Source organism: Eretmochelys imbricata, chromosome 4 (assembly GCF_965152235.1).
Source record: "Eretmochelys imbricata isolate rEreImb1 chromosome 4, rEreImb1.hap1, whole genome shotgun sequence".
NCBI lineage: Eukaryota > Metazoa > Chordata > Testudines > Cheloniidae > Eretmochelys > Eretmochelys imbricata.
The window spans coordinates 144885275-144899408 of record NC_135575.1 but is presented as its reverse complement, the minus strand read 5'-3'; the positions used below and the strand labels follow the sequence as shown (position 1 = coordinate 144899408).

Genomic DNA, 14134 nt, shown 5'->3' with positions numbered 1-14134 from the left:
CTCGGCAGAAGACGGTGCAGTATGACTGCTGGCCATCCTCTTCTGCTGGCTGGAGGTTAAAAGACAGCGCACTGCCGATAGGACTCAATCGCCATGAGACGAAACAAGGGAAATGACCTGGCTGAGTCACTCCTATGTTTGCCCAGGCGCCTAGTTAAAAGAGCACCCAGGACTACGTCGATGATGGGTACCAGTCATACTGCACTGTCTGCTGCCAAAAGGCAATGAACTGCTGCTGTGTAGCAATGCAGTACCACGTCTGCCAGCACCCAGGAGACATACGGTGACGGTTAGCTGAGCGGGCTCCATGCTTGCCGTGGTATGGCGTCTGCACAGGTAACTCAAGAAAAAAGGCGCAAAACAATTGTCTGCCCTTGCTTTGCTTTCACGGAGGGAGGGAGGGAAGGGAGGCCTGACGACATGTACCCAGAACCACCCGCGACAATGTTTTAGCCCCATCAGGCACTGGGATTTCTACCCAGAATTCAAATGGGTGGCAGAGTCTGCGGGAACTGTGCGATAGCCACCCACAGTGCAATGCTCCGGAAGTCGACGGTTGCCTCGGTCCTGTGGACACACTCCGCCGACTACATGCACTTAGAGCATTTGTGTGGGGACGCACACAGTCGACTGTATAATAACGCTTTCTACAAAACCGACTTCTATAAATTCGACCTAATTTTCATAGTGTAGACATACCCTTATTTTAAGACTGGCACCTCAACCGTTAATCTTGCATTCCTCATTCAATCATACATACAATCACAATCACACTCACACTCCACACTTTTGACACTGTCTCCCACAGTATTCTTGCCAGCAAGTTAAAGAAGTATGGGCTGGATGAATGGACTATAAGGTGGATAGAAAGCTGGCTAGATTGTCGGGCTCAACGGGTAGTGATCAATGGCTCCATGTCTAGTTGGCAGCCGGTATCAAGAGGAGTGCCCCAAGGATCGGTCCTGGGGCCGGTTTTGTTCAATATCTTCATAAATGATCTGGAGGATGGTGTGGATTGCACCCTCAGCAAGTTTGCAGATGACACTAAACTGGGAGGAGAGGTAGATACGCTGGAGGGTAGGGATAGGATACAGAGGGACCTAGACAAATTGGAGGATTGGGCCAAAAGAAATCTGATGAGGTTCAATAAGGATAAGTGCAAGGTCCTGCACTTAGGACGGAAGAACCCAATGCACAGCTACAGACTAGGGACCGAATGGCTCGGCAGCAGTTCTGCAGAAAAGGACCTAGGGGTTACAGTGGACGAGAAGCTGGATATGAGCCAACAGTGCGCCCTTTTTGCCAAGAAGGCCAATGGCATTTTGGGATGTATAAGTAGGGGCATAGCCAGCAGATCGAGGGACGTGATCGTTCCCCTCTATTCGACATTGTTGAGGCCTCATCTGGAGTACTGTGTCCAGTTTTGGGCCCCACACTACAAGAAGGATGTGGAAAAATTGGAGAGAGTCCAGCAGAGGGCAACAAAAATGATTAGGGGTCTGGAACTCATGACTTATGAGGAGAGGCTGAGGGAACTCGCGATGTTTAGTCTACGGAAGAGAAGAATGAAGGGGGATTTGATAGCTGCTTTCAACTCCCTGAAAGAGGGTTCCAAAGAGGATGGCTCTAGACTGTTCTCAGTGGTGGCAGATGACAGAACAAGGAGTAATGGTCTCAAGTTGCAGTGGGGGAGGTTTAGGTTGGATATTAGGAAAAACTTTTTCACTAGGGGGGTGGTGAAGCACTGGAATGCATTACCTAGGGAGGTAGTGGAATCTCCTTCCTTAGAAGTTTTTAAGGTCAGGCTTGACAAAGTCCTGGCTGGGATGATTTAATTGGGGATTGGTCCTGCTTTGAGCAGGGGGTTGGACTGGATCACCTCCTGAGGTCCCTTCCACCCCTGATATTCTATGATTCCAGCATATATCCTGTCACATCTGCATCCCATCCTTTAACATAACCATTCTAAAATCAGTGGGCTATGGCAGACTTCAGTAAGTCTATTCATCCCACTTGTTAAAACTAAAAGGAAACAAACAAGATAAGCATGCAAGAGTCGGGGGGGGGGAGAGTTTCACAAATCTTATTTTGGAGTTCAAGAAAAAACAAAGTTTTTCCAGCCATAAAGGACAGCTGTTATCTTGTTACTTTTAGAACAAACTCTTTGTCTCTGGATATTTTTCTACAGTTAGCACAGACCTTGAAAACTGGCAGGCCTGTTTCAATTAGCACAAACTCAGCAAGTTGAGAGAGCAGGCTGAGAGACTTATTTCTTTCTAATGGTCAGGCTAAATCCGTGGCCTATTCTGGAGTTATTCTTTCTTACATTTTCCACAACATAAATGTATTAATTATTACTGTTAATCCAACATAGGAACGACCAATACAACCCTGCTCACCGGTATATTTCCCTCTCTGCATGCTGTAACTAAATCTGGCCCCTGAGCTAGAATTAATATAAGGGAGAACTGATTCAGAACAATATTTAAATTGGTTAACACCAGTGATTCAAGATACCAAGTTCTTCACAGGCAACCAGTTCAGAAACAGTTTGATTCCGTTTAAAGACCTTTTCTTCTTGGACACAACAGTAACCATCCTCTGCCACCAAATGCTGGCACCAGGGGGCTATTACCGCTGAATGGATCTTTACTGGCTCCCAGTGGAGCAGGTTACTGTCATGCCAATGAAAAAGGTCCACAGTAATTACCTTGCACACACTGCAGTTTAGTGAGAGGGAATTACACAAGTGGTAATGGGCTACATTAAACACATAACTCCTATGTTAGACAGTCAAGAACTATATGTTAAGAGCGATGCATTCCTCTTAGCAAAAAGAACAGGAGGACTTGTGGCACCTTAGAGACTAACCAATTTATTAGAGTATAAGCTTTCGTGAGCTACAGCTCACTTCATCGGATGCATACAGTGGAAAATACAGTGGGGAGATTTTATACACACAGAGAACATGAAACAATGGGTGTTACCATACAGACCGTAACCAGAGTGATCAGGAAAGGTGAGCTATTACCAGCAGGAGAGCGGGGTGGGGGGGACCTTTTATACTGATAATCAAGGTGGGCCATTTCCAGCAGTTGACAAGAACAGTAGGGGGGGAAATAAACAAGGGGAAATAGTTTTAATTTGTGTCATGACCCATCCACTCCCAGTCTTTATTCAAGCCTAAGTTAATTGTATCCAGTTTGCAAATTAATTCCAATTCAGCAGTCTCTCGTTGGAGTCTGTTTCTGAAGTTTTTTTGTTGAAGAATTGCCACTTTTAGGTCTGTAATCGAGTGACCAGAGAGACTGAAGTGTTCTCCGACTGGTTTATGAATGTTATAATTCTTGACATCTGATTTGTGTCCATTTATTCTTTTGCGTAGTGACTGTCCGGTTTGGCTAATGTACATGGCAGGGGGGCATTGCTGGCACATGATGGCATAGATCACATTGGTGGATGTGCAGGTGAACGAGCTTCTAATCGTGTGGCTGATGTGATTAGGCCCTGTGATGGTGTCCCCTGAATAGATATGTGGACACAGTTGGCAACGGGCTTTGTTGCAAGGATAGATTCCTGGGTTAGTGGTTCTGTTGTGTGGTGTGTGGTTGCTGGTGAGTATTTGCTTCAGGTTGGGGGTCTGTCTGTAAGCGAGGACTGGCTTGTCTCCCAAGATCTGTGAGAGTGAGGGATCGTCCTTCAGGATAGGTTGTAGATCCTTGATGATGCGCTGGAGAGGTTTTAGTTGGGGGCTAAAGGTGATGGCTGTAGTAGGTGACATCTGGGAATTCTTCTGGCTCTGTCAGTCTGTTTCTTCACTTCTGCAGGTGGGTATTGTCAGAATGCTTGGTAGCTGTGCAGGTGAACAAGCCTCTGTCAAAGTGACATGTGCCAGCAATGCCCCTCTGCCATGTATATTGGCCAAACTGGACAGTCTCTACGTAAAAGAATAAATGGACACAAATCAGACGTCAAGAATTATAACATTCAAAAACTAGTCGGAGAACACTTCAATCTCTTTGGTCACTCGATTACAGACCTAAAAGTGGCAATTCTTCAACAAAAAACCTTCAAAAACAGACTCCAACGAGAGACGGCTGAATTGGAATGAACTTGCAAACTGGATATTTGCAACTGCTGGAAATGGCCTACCTTGATTATCACTACAAAAGGTTCCCTACCCACCCACCCCCCGCGCTCTCCTGCTGGTAATAGCTCACCTTACCTGATCACTCTGGTTACAGTCTGTATGGTAACACCCATTGTTTCATGTTCTCTGTGTATATAAATTCTCCCCACTATATTTTCCACTGAATGCATCCGATGCAGTGAGCTGTAGCTCACGAAAGCTTACGCTCAAATAAATTGGTTAGTCTCTAAGGTGCCACAAGTCCTCCTGTTCTTTTTGCAGATACAGACTAACACAGCTGCTCCTCTGATTCCTCTTAGCGAGCCTCTCTTTCGCAAACAGGCCCTGTGCTAGCCTCACACAGTTCCTGCTTGGCCAACAGCGAAGGTGGTTACCAATTCTATTGATGACTTCTTCCCTCCTGGTCTGGTCTCCTCAGCCCTCTGGTCTGTCTCAGATTCCCTCGAGGCCAGGCCTTGGCTGCCGGGAAACCCCTCCGATCACAGTCCTACTTGAGCCCACGCCGCAGAGTGTTAGCTACTCTGTCTAGCACAGGGGTGGGCAAACTTTTTGGCCCAATGGCCACATTGGGGTTGCAAAACTGTATGGAGGCCGGGTAGGGAAGGCTGTGCCTCCCCAAACAGCCTGGCCCCTGCCCCCTATCTGCCCCCTATCTGCCCCCTCCCACTTTCCGCCCCCTGACTGCCCCCCTCAGAACCTCCGACCCATCCAACCCCCCCTGCTCCTTGTCCCCTGACTGCCCCCTCCCAGGACTCCCGCCCCTAACCGCCCCCCTGGGACCTTACCCCTGTCCAACCCCTCCATCTCCTGACTGCCCCGACCCCTAGCCACACCCCTGCCCCCTGACAGGCCCCCTGGGACTCCCACACCTATCCAAACCTCCTCCTCCTCCCCTCCTCCCCAAGAACCTCTGCCCCATCCAACTGCCCCCTGTTCCCGACTGCCGTCCGGGACCCCCTGCCCCTTATCCAACCCCCCGCTCCCGGTGGCGTGACTGGGGGGGAGGGCGGACAGTGGGGGAGGGGCTGGGGGCTAGCCTCCCCAGCCAGGAGCTCAAGGGCCCGGCAGGACGGTCCCAGAGGCCAGATGTGGCCCACAGGCCGTAGTTTGCCTACCTCTGGTCTAGCAGCTTCTTCAAGCATCAATTAAGGAATCCCCTCTCCCTCCAGTAATTTACTTTGCTTGATTCTTATACTCTTTTTTTCTCAGAGGAGTCACATGTCTCAAAAGCATGCCCAGTGGGCGTGTGGTTATTAATTTTGGCTGATTAGTATTTTGGAAGGGGCTGGGGCCGGGTACCAAACAAAGACCACTCCACATTTACCACTCATCAATCATTCCCTGTGGCTTGCTGCGTGGTGTCCTGGCTGTAGGGTCACTATAAGCAGGTTGGCCTTTGCTCCATGCTGGAAGTGTATGCATGTGATATTTACTTTGCCTGGGCCCATATTTGCTGACCAATAGGTTCACTATCGATTGTCCACGCAGGCTTTGCCAGTCCTTTGTCAAATCTGCTTCTACTTAAAGGGACCCTGCTTCCAGGATCCTCTGCAGCCATTCAGCCATGTTTAAGTCATGTCAAGTTATGCTCACATCATTCATTCAGCACGGCCACACCAATTTGGCACCATCCCAACATCGAGCAGGCCCTAGTGCAGGCCAGGCCGAAGTGCTGGTCCCACAGTTATCTATTGTTCTCTACGCTGGCTGAATTAGCCCTGAAACCCACCCCGCCTCAGGTGACGAGTCACTTCAGTAGCTTTGCAACCTAATAGTCTCCATTTGACATAGCTCATAAACTATTTCCTGTACAAACATCTCACAAGGACCATGCCAATCAGCTAGTTCCTAGCTCTTGGCAGAGACCACATATGGCCCCCTTCCGGATAATACTGAGAAAACAGTTGGAGGGAGGGGCACTTGTGGACTCGTAGACTTTGCAACTAGAAGGGACCATCATAATCTAGTCTGACCTCCCACACATCACAGGCCACAGAACCTCACCCACCCACTCCTGTAACAGACCCCTGACGTCTGGCTGAGTTACTGAAGTCAGATCATGAGTTAAAGACTTTGGGTTACAGAGAATCCGCCATTTACACTGGTTCAAACCTGCAAGTGACCCGTGCCCCATGCTGCAAAGGAAGGCAAAAGACCTCCCGGGTCTCTGTTAATCTGACCCAGAGGAAAATTCCTTCTTGACCCCAAATATGGTGGTCAGTTGGATGCTGAGCATTTCAGCAAGACCCACCAGCCAGACACCTGGGAAAGAATTCTCTGTAGTAACACAGACCCTCCTCATCGAGTGTCCCATTGCTGGCCATAGGAGATATTTGCTGCTAGCAGTCGCGGATCGGCTACATGCCGTTATCTCCTCATACCACCCCCATCCATAAACTTCTCTAGCTCTGTCTTGAAGCCAGTTACATGTTTTGGCCCTACTACTCCCCTGGGAAGTGGGTATGTCTGGGTACTCCCTCTTGCCCAGACTTCCATTGACCCTCCACGTCTGAGTAGTTTGCCAGGCTTTGTGACTAGAATGCTTGAATCATAGAATCATAGAATATCAGGGTCGGAAAGGACCTCAGGAGGTCATCTAGTCCAACCCCCTGCTCAAAGCAGGACCAATCCCCAATTAAATCATCCCAGCCAGGGCTTTGTCAAGCCTGACCTTAAAAACTTCTAAGGAAGGAGATTCCACCACCTCCCTAGGTAACACATTCCAGTGTTTCACCACCCTCCTAGTGAAAAAGTTTTTCCTAATATCCAACCTAAACCTCCCCCACTGCAACTTGAGTCCATTACTCCTTGTTCTGTCATCTGCTACCACTGAGAACAGTCTAGAGCCATCCTCTTTGGAACCCTCTTTCAGGGAGTTGAAAGCAGCTATCAAATCCCCCCTCATTCTTCTCTTCCGCAGACTAAACAATCCCAGTTCCTTCAGCCTCTCCTCAGAAGTCATGTGTTCCAGTCCCCTAATTATTTTTGTTGCCCTCCGCTGGACTCTTTCCAATTTTTCCACATCCTTCTTGTAGTGTGGGGCCCAAAACTGGACACAGTACTCCAGATGAGGCCTCACCAATGTCGAATAGAGGGGAACGATCACGTCCCTCGATCTGCTGGCAATGCCCCTACTTATACATCCCAAAATGCCATTGGCCTTCTTGGCAACAAGGGCACACTGTTGACTCATATCCAGCTTCTCATCCACTGTAACCCCTAGGTCCTTTTCCGCAGAACTGCTGCCGAGCCATTCGGTCCCTAGTCTGTAGCGGTGCATGGGATTCCTCCGTCCTAAGTGCAGGACTCTGCACTTGTCCTTATTGAACCTCATCAGATTTCTTTTGGCCCAATCCTCCAATTTGTCTAGATCCCTCTGTATCCTATCCCTACCCTCCAGCGTATCTACCTCCCCTCCCAGTTTAGTGTCATCTGCAAACTTGCTGAGGGTGCAATCCATGCCATCCTCCAGATCATTTATGAAGATATTGAACAAAACCGGCCCCAGGACCGACCCTTGGGGCACTCCTTTTGATACTGGCTGTCAACTAGACATGGAGCCATTGATCACTACCCATTGAGCCCGACAATCTAGCCAGCTTTCTATCCACCTTATAGTCCAATCATCCAGCCCATACTTCTTTAACTTGCTGGCAAGAATGCTGTGGGAGACCGTGTCAAAAGCTTTGCTAAAGTCAAGGAACAACACGTCCACTGCTTTCCCCTCATCCACAGAACCAGTTATCTCGTCATAGAAGGCAATTAGATTAGTCAGGCATGACTTGCCCTTGGTGAATCCATGTTGACTCTTCCTGATCACTTTCCTCTCCTCTAAGTGCTTCAGAATTGATTCCTTGAGGACCTGCTTCATGATTTTTCCAGGGACTGAGGTGAGGCTGACTGGCCTGTAGTTCCCAGGATCCTTCTTCTTCCCTTTTTTAAAGATGGGCACTACATTAGCCTTTTTCCAGTCATCTGGGACCTCCCCCGATCGCCATGAGTTTTCAAAGATAATGGCCAATGGCTCTGCAATCGCATCCGCCAATTCCTTCAGCACTCTCGGATGTAGCACATCTGGCCCCATGGGCTTGTGCCCGTCCAGCTTTTCTAAATAGTCCCAAACCACTTCTTCCTTCACAGAGGGCTGGTCACCTCCTCCCCAGGCTGTGCTGCCCAGTGCAGCGGAGCTGACCTTGTTCGTGAAGACAGAGGCAAAAAAGGCATTGAGTACATTAGCTTTTTCCACATCCTCTGTCACTAGGTTGCCTCCCTCCTTCAGTAAGGGGCCCACATTTTCCTTGACTTTCTTCTTGTTGCCAACATACCTGAAGAAACTTCTTGTTACTCTTAACATCTCTCGCTAGCTGCAGCTCCAGGTGTGATTTGGCCTTCCTGATTTCACTCCTGCATGCCCGAGCAATATTTTTATACTCTTCCCTGGTCATTTGTCCAATCTTCCACTTCTTGTAAGCTTCCTTTTTGTGTTCAAGATCAGCAAGGATTTCACTGTTAAGCCAAGCTGGTCGCCTGCCATATTTACTATTCTTTCTATACATCGGGACGGTTTGTCCCTGTAACCTCAATAAGGATTCTTTAAAATACAGCCAGCTCTCCTGGATTCCTTTACCCTTCATGTTATTCTCCCAGGGGATCCTGCCCAGCAGTTCCCTGAGGGAGTCAAAGTCTGCTTTTCAGAAGTCCAGGGTCCATATTCTGCTGATCTCCTTTCTTCCCTGTGTTAGGATCCTGAACTTGACCATCTTATGGTCACTGCCTCCCAGGTTCCCATCCACTTTTGCTTCCCCTACTAATTCTTCCCGGTTTGTGAGCAGCAGGTCAAGAAGAGCTCTGCCCCTAGTTGGTTCCTCCAGCATTTGCACCAGGAAATTGTCCCCCACACTTTCCAAAAACTTCCTGGATTGCCTGTGCACCGCTGTATTGCTCTCCCAGCAGATATCAGAGTGATTGAAGTCCCCCATGAGAACCAGGGCCTGTGATCTAGTAACTTCCATGAGTTGCTGGAAGAAAGCCTTGTCCAACTCATCCCCCTGGTCTGGTGGTCTGTAGCAGACTCCCACCACGACATCACCCTTGTTGCTCACACTTCTAAATTGAAATTCAATTCTGAACCCGTTTCTTCCGATCACTCTCACGTGGTTCGATCTAGGAGGCGAGACAGCTCCTGTCCATGCTTGGCGGATCTCAGATCCTGAGGGGGTCTTGTTGCACCAGCCGGCCATTCAGGAAGGAATAGCTGAGGAAATCCCTGAGGTGTGAATTGATTTGCCGTAGCCAGACCTGCACTGCAGAAAGGGTGGTAGAGAGTCCTGCACTGGAGAGGAGGGCCCCGCCCCAGGCTGAGCTCAGGCTGCCCTCCTCCCCCCAACCCCAGCAGGCCTGGTTCTGAATCACATGCTCCCACCATGGGGTCCTGCATTCATCCCCTCTGCCTGAGACAGTGGGCTGAGGCTGGCATGGGGCAGGCTGAGCCCCAAAGTCCCAGAGGGCCACCTCACCTGTGACAGCTTAGTCTGGAATTGTCCATTATGGGTTTTTCTCCCTTCCCTGTGAAAGCAGGGTGTGAGTGAGCTCTCCCTTGGCACCTAGTGATGAGCTGGGAGACAAGGCTTCAGGACCAGGCCGTATTTGCTTAAACCCACGTGTGCTGCCTAGGTATTCCCTTCTGAACACAGCAGTCTGCTGATCGCCGTCGGCTGGCGTTGGGCTACAGATCACTTTCGTATTGAGTGCAGGGGTCATGGGCAGCCTGCAACGGAGTCGGTTCTGTGTTGTATGGTTAAGAGGGGCCCCTGGAGATTGAACCTGATCCTTGTTGCTGCTGACTCCGCCTGGCAAAAGAGTCACAGACTGAAGGGCTGGGACTGGCTGGTGTCAGAGTCAGGAGACCAGGCCAGATGGATCCCTGCTGCGGAAGGGCCGGGGGCCCTGATGGGGGTTGAGCTGGCTGGAAATTGCCCCGGAGGCAGGGGGGAGGGCTGGGGTCCCTCTGGCTCCCCCATGGGGTGGATCCGTCCTGGAATTGCCCCAAAGGAAAGGGCCGGGCTCCGTGGCTCCCCGACAGGGGTTGAGCCAGCTGGGAATTGTCCCGGGGGGGAAGGGCCAGGGTCCATGGCTCCCCGACGGGGGTTGAGCCAGCTGGGAAGTGCCCCAGGGGGAAGTGCTGGGGGCCCTGTGGCTCCCCAACAGGGGCACGGGAGTTGACCCAGCTGGAAATCGACCCCAGTGAGAAACCACAGGCCCCTCACTGCGAGTGATTATCACAAGAGGGAGGCTTGTATGGTCAGGCATTGCAGCCAGGCAGTGTGTACTCGGCTTCCATCCCAGCCTGCCATTTGCCCCTCCCTGTGTAGCAGCTGACATTCCTCTTGGCAGAGGCAGCTGGGGGTGTGGCAGAAGCTCAGACCCCGAGGGAGCGTGGGGTGCAGCCTGCGGGGTGGCGCGTGGGCGGGGTCCCTGCTCCTGATGCCAGCCTCCCTGGGAACTCACCACGCTGATCATCCCAGAGGAGTTGAGCTTTGCAGCCTGCTATGGAGATCTCCTGCTTCAGCAGCCACCTGGGGTGGGCTACGTGTGTGCTGGTGCTGGCCCTCCTCCTCCGAGCCAGGAGAAAGGGCTCCTGGCACCCCCGCATGTCTCCCACTGACCTGACAGGCAAGACAGCCATTGTCACCGGAGCCAACTGCGGTGAGTCTGGCCCCAGCCACCTGGGGCAGGGCTGCTGCCATGGGGGCAGCGGGGCGGGGGGCTGGCCAGTGCTTTGGGGGGAGGGATAGCTCAGCGGTTTGAGCATTGGCCTGCTAAACGCAGGGTTGTGAGTTCAATCCTTGAAGGGGCCATTTAGGGATGTGGAGCAAAAATTGGGGATTGGTCCTGCTTTTGAGCAGGGGGTTGGACTAGGTGACCTCCTGAGGTCCCTTCCAACCCTGAGATTCTAGGATTCTAGGATTCTTAGTGCTGGTCACTGGTAGTGGCTGGAGGCGCCAGCCTCTCCATACATCCCTCTCCCCTGGCACACCCTGTCCGCAGTGGAACCAGGCCAGCCCAGCCAGCCATCAGGCAGGGAGAGGGGAAGACGGTGGCTGGGGGGCCCCTGCCTTGCGACTCCAAAGCCCTGCTCCCCTGGGCCTGTGAGGAGGGGGAGACCAGATGGAAACACACCCCGCGGGGGGGAGTGTGCCGTGGTGCCCTCTCATGGCTGGGCTCACAGAGAGGAAACGGGACCCCTACTCCTGCCAGCGTGAGCCAGGCAGGGAGGGGGTTTTACAGCCTTACTAAGGGACGGATTAATGCAGCAATGCCGTGTGAGGGGAACGTAGGGATCCAGCTTGGGGGGGAATCAGTGGCTTAAAAGAGAAATGTAAATAAGCAGTGCAGGGAGGGGATGTGTGTGGGTGCGTGTGCATGAGTATGGATGTACATGAGCATGCAGGGGCTGCTTCTGCCTCCAGTCCCCTCAGGGCCCTGCCTGCCTGAGCGCAGCCTGGGAGAACTTCCTCTCCCAGCAGGTGGAGTTTCAGAGGAAAGAGGGTGCAGTGGGGCTGGTGAGCGGGCCAGGGCTGAGCTCAGGAGGGGACTGCAGCTGGTTCATACTGTGGCATTGGCGGGCAGGGGGAAGGGCTGGACGGCTCATAGAGGGCTTGGGTGGGGAAGGGCTGGACGGCTCATAGAGGGCTTGGGGGGGGAAGGGCTGGACAGCTCATAGGGGGCTGGGGGGGGAAGGGCCGGATGGCTCTTAGAGGGCTTGTGGAGGGGAAGGGCTGAACGGCTCACAGAGGGCTGGGGGGGAAGGGCTGGACGGCTCACAGAGGGGGAAGGGTGGATGGCTCACAGGGGGCTGGGGGGGAAGGGCTGGACGGCTCATAGAGGGCTTGTGGAGGGGAAGGGCTGGACACAGAGGGCTGGGGGGGAAGGGCTGGACGGCTCACAGAGGGCTGGGGAGGAAGGGCTGGATGGCTAACAGAGGGCTTGGGGGTGAAGGGCTGAACGGCTCACAGAGGGCTTGTGGAGAGGAAGGGTTGGACGGCTCACAGGGGGCTCGGGGGGAAGGGCTGGACACAGAGGGCTGGGGGGGAAGGGCTGGACGGCTCACAGAGGGTTTGGGCAGGTGGGGAAGGGCTGGACGGCTCACAGAAGGCTGGGGGTGAAGGGCTGGACGGCTCACAGAGGGCTTGTGGAGAGGAAGGGCTGGACGGCTCACAGAGGGCTTGTGGAGGGGAAGGGCTGGATGGCTCACAGGGGGCTTGGGAGGGGAAGGGCTGGACGGCCGACGGGGGGGAAGGGCTGGACGGCTCACAGAGGGTTTGGGCAGGTGGGGAAGGGCTGGACGGCTCACAGAAGGCTGGAGGTGAAGGGCTGGACGGCTCACAGAGGGCTGGGGCTGAAGGGCTGGATGGCTCATAGAGGACTTGGGGGTGAAGGGCTGGACGGCTCACAGAGGGCTTGTGGAGGGGAAGGGCTGGACGGCTCACAGGGGGCTTGGGAGGGGAAAGGCTGGACGGCTCACGGGGGGAAGGGCTGGACGGCTCATAGAGGGCTTGGGGGTGAAGGGCTGGATGGCTCATAGAGGACTTGGGGGTGAAGGGCTGGACGGCTCACAGGCGGTTCGGAGGGAAGGGCTGGATGGCTTATAGAGGATTTGGGTGGGGAAGGGCTAGACGGCTCACAGAGGGCGGGGGGCCTCTCACCCCTTAGCTGCCTGTTCCAATCCTCTGTAATCCTCAATTTCCCCTGCTCCTCTCCAGCCTGACGTTAGCCTCAGAGCCCCGATGCCACCAGAAGGGAAGCTATTTGCTGATTTCCGCCCCCTCCGGGCACCAATGTGTTAATACCTTTGCTCGGCTTTCCCTGCGGTTAACGACTGTCTTGCCAAAGCCACGGCCTAGCCCAGCAGCACCTGCACAGGGCTCTGAACTCCGGGGGGGGCACGGCTGTACGCTCCAGCCCCAGCACCAAGGCCCTGAGTGCACGGGACAGGGCCCTGCTCTAACTGCAGCCAGGCTCTCAGCCAGGCAGCCAAGCTGGCGCTGAGCCCCAGGGGAATGTGCTGATCGGGGTGACGAGCGAGGCTTCTCGGGGTTTGGCTTTAACCTCTTCCCAGCTGACACAGGGAGCCCCAGAAACCTGCTCTCTGACTGGAACAGGGATGCTCCACAAGGATTGCACCCGCTGCCTGGGGAATCTGGGCTGGCGAACGGCATGGGAGTTACTCCCAGGTAGCGTGTCTGCAGCCGCAGGCAGCCGCTCGTACATTACACTGCGGGGCAACACCAGCTACTGCCCAGGCCCAGACACCCCCAGCAACCTGTGTCTGGCACGGCCCAGCCCCCTCCCGCTCAACACGAGCTCCTAGAAACGCCAGCCGTTCATCAGGGACAATGATGTGCTCCAACCCTGTCAGCCCAAATGGAGCTTCCCAAACACCTCAGTTCAAACATACTGGTTTAGAGAAAAGACGTGTATTAGCTACACAAGGATAGATTGACGAGAATACAAGTAAAGAGACATAAAAGTCCGAATCGGTTATGTGATGGAGCATCTGCCCCACGCTGACATGCAAGGGGTTAACAGAGCACGAGGGAGGCTGCGTAGAAAGCAGCCAGTAGGAGAGGGGCTGTGAGGAACAGCCAATCAGGCCCAGCTGGGCTATATAAAAGGGAGCTGCAGGGCAGAGCAGGGTCAGTGGCTGCTGGGAGCCTGGGGATTAAGGACTGTGTCCCTGAAGGGCTGAGAATGGTAAGCCCCTTGGACAGGGCAGTGGCTGGCTCCTGGGACTGAGCAGCTGAGTTCCCTTAGGTGAGGGCAAAGAAGGTGCTGTGGCCATGGGGAAGGGGCCCAGGGAGACATAGCAGCAGTGAAAGGAATTTGAGGTGCAGCTGGAGGCTGCTAGCTACAGGGTCCCTGGGCTGGGACCCAGAGTAGTGGGTGGGCCCTGTAGTAAGATGAGGCCCTGAAACTCTTGCATCG

At 53.3% G+C, this 14134-nt stretch overlaps 1 pseudogene; it reads left to right on the top strand.

The window, feature by feature from the left end:
* Positions 1–10698: 10698 nt before the first annotated feature.
* Positions 10699–14134, top strand: part of LOC144264368 (retinol dehydrogenase 13-like) — a 47807-nt pseudogene continuing 44371 nt past the window's right edge.